This window comes from Onychostruthus taczanowskii, unplaced genomic scaffold, assembly GCF_017590055.1.
Source record: "Onychostruthus taczanowskii isolate IOZ18803 unplaced genomic scaffold, ASM1759005v1 scaffold24, whole genome shotgun sequence".
Taxonomy (NCBI): Eukaryota; Metazoa; Chordata; class Aves; order Passeriformes; family Passeridae; genus Onychostruthus; species Onychostruthus taczanowskii.
In genome coordinates this window covers 4,704,968-4,707,924 of record NW_024499684.1, presented here as the reverse complement: position 1 = coordinate 4,707,924, position 2,957 = coordinate 4,704,968, and positions in this window count along the sequence as shown.

Here is a 2,957-nt window from a genome sequence, read left to right as displayed (position 1 = left end):
CTCTAAACCACATTTATAACAACAGTCAAAACACCTTCTGTCCCTGGATATAATTAAAAAAACCTGAATTTGCTTTTCTCTGAGTTTTGGAGGTGCATAATTTTAAAATGAATCTCTGCCTTACAGTCTGTTTTCCAGTTTCTTCTTCTCTCCACAATAAACACATAATGATTGTAGGTTCAAAGCCTTCAGATATTTCCATGACAACAAAGACTGATATAAACAAGAATTAGAACTTTACTGGACAAGAAGAAAACTGAAAGAAATGAACATAGGAGAGAAATCTCAAAGCTCCCCACAAATAGAAACTCTTCTACTTCATCTCCAGTGCTCAATGCAGTTTTGAAGCTACTGAAGAGAAACACAAATAATTTAAGATTTCCATGAAAGGTAAATGTCTAGTATAATGTGTTTTCTAAATTATCTTTTTAATATCTGGTTTGCTCATACATCCAGCTAGTGGATAAATAGAATAAAAAGTCCTTAACTTCAGCCTCTTTCTCTCATTGCAGTATGACCAATGCCTTCACTCTTGTCTTCTTGGCAACATGAAACTAATGTTCTTGTAGCTGAAGGCTGGTAGATAACTTCTGGGAGCCTAAAGCCATCTGCTCTCACAGTTCTTACCTCTTCTATCACCACTGTCTGCACCACTGTCCTTCAGCAAATGCAAAGTCCAAGCAGGAATCCATCATCATGCAGTGTTTGTGGATGACAAATCTTTACATTCCATCAAATTTGGCCTGCAATTGCCAAAGAAATAAAAAAGAAAACTAAAGCTGCCTTTCTTCTCTCTCAGCTGGCATTTTTTTCTGGCCCTGACCCAACCCCATGCAGGAAAAGCAGCCAGAGGAGCCCTTGACTCATGATACCCTTTCAAGAAGGAGATCAATGTTGCTGCATTTGAAGTACAACTGCCAGTTCTGATCCAACTGGCTCAAAACACATCAAACTCCCAAGGAAGGCAGGGTTAAATCATTGCATTGCAAGCTCAGGTTGTCTGGAGTGTGCAGATCTGGTGCTCACTCACTGCTGGGTACTTGATTTGGTATACACACCACAATCAGTTATTATTCTAGAAAAGAATAAATTATTTTCCTGTGAAACCCCCCCCCCCCCACAAAAAAAAAAAAAAAAACCAAAAAAAAAAAAAAAAAACAAAAACACCCAAACGAGAACACTTTTCTCTCCCTGGGGAAAGAGAAATAGTCATTTTTGACAAGACACAGTTGAGCAAAAAGAATTTAATGAAAGATCCTCTCTATAGAGAAAGTCACATTTATAGCTTAGGGTCATTTTCTCTGGTAAATATCAACATCCTGCAGCTAACACCACTGGTCTGGGAATGTATTAGGGAAAAGAAATTTGAAAAAGGAGTGAAGAAATTTTTAAAAGGAGTGAGTGTAATAATGCAAAGTATTTGGCAGCCTAACCACATAAGCAGTTGCCATCTCCTCCATAATATAAAGCAATGTCATGTAAATTAGACTGGGACACAGTTCTAACATGAAATAACTGTATTTTAGTGGCATAAAGTCCATTATTTTTATTCAGACACACAACTATGCAGGCAGCTGGGTAGACAAAGTGAGAAGTACATTAAACTCTTCCTCCTTTTCAACTGCAATAATGTGCAGCCATCCCTCATAAAATTTAGCAACTGTTGAGTAACTTGCTGCAAAACTGTCTCACAGTTCATGAGCAGGAATGAGAATACTGATTCCAGTGAAACTGCAAAAATATATCATCCAAATTAGGATATGGACAAGGCACAAAGGCTAATGCTTGCATGATTACAGAAGGCACAAATTACAGGAAACAGGCACATGCAGAGGCACAGGCAGAGTAACTCAGCATTGTGTCACATCACACTTTGCTGTCTACCCTCCAGCAAAGCCCTGCAGCCGTGGAAGGGAATGCTGGAGTGCACCCAGGGAAAAGGCACAAACCTGCTTCCCTGCTGAACTGATGGAGCTCAGAGCAGCCTGGGCTGGTGGAAGGCATCCCACGGCAAGAGGTAGGAATGGGATGAGCTTTAAGATCCCTTCCTACCCAAACCATTCCACGATTCTGTGGTTAAGGTAGATGCCAACATGGATTCAGAGCACTGGCTGTCCCCTGTGAGCTGGGACACAAGAGATCCAGCCCCTCCAGACAGACAGTAGTGAAAAAGGTTGTGTTGCAGCTTGTATACCCTTAGAATTTGTGGGGACAAGCTGGAGAAATACACCCTATACAGATGTGTGGGAAGTTACTTTGATCTCACCTTGTTCTGCTCACATCTCATTTCAGTACACCGTTCTCCTTTGGTACAACAGGAGTCTGCAGCTGGGGGAGCACGGCTCTGTCTGTGCCTGCAAAGGGCAGCGCAGAGGACAGCAGTAACACGCTGAATTGAAATTTAATTGCAGGTAAATCATGTAAACGCGGGTGTCTGCTGCCGCTTCGCTGAACAGGAGCCTGGCCGGGCTCCTGCCAACATCCAAGGGCAGAGCAAAGATAGGGAGCGAGGAGGCAGCGATCGCACCCGGGCTGCGGGACCGGCTGAGCGCCGCGGGGCGAAGTGTGCGGGGACAGAGCGCCGAGAGCGCCGCCCGGGGAAGGGACCGCTGCTCGGGGAGCACGGACCGGGGCACCGCACCGGGCACCGGGAGCACGGACCGGGGACCCGCACCGGGCACCGGGAGCACGGACCGGGGACCCGCACCGGGCACCGGGAGCACGGACAGGCGGCACCGCACCTGGGTACCTGGGCACGGTACCGGGGGCACGGACACCCGCACCTGCCCGAGCGGGCGGGCAACGGGGCAGGGAGCGGGGGCGGACCGTGCACGGGCTGAGCCTCGCTGCCCCCCCGGGGGCTCGGGAAGAAAGTTTGGCGGCTGCGGAGCGGCCCGCGGGGGTCGCAGCGGGGCCGCTCCGTGCCCACGTCTCCTGTGACGCGCGGCAGCGCCCGC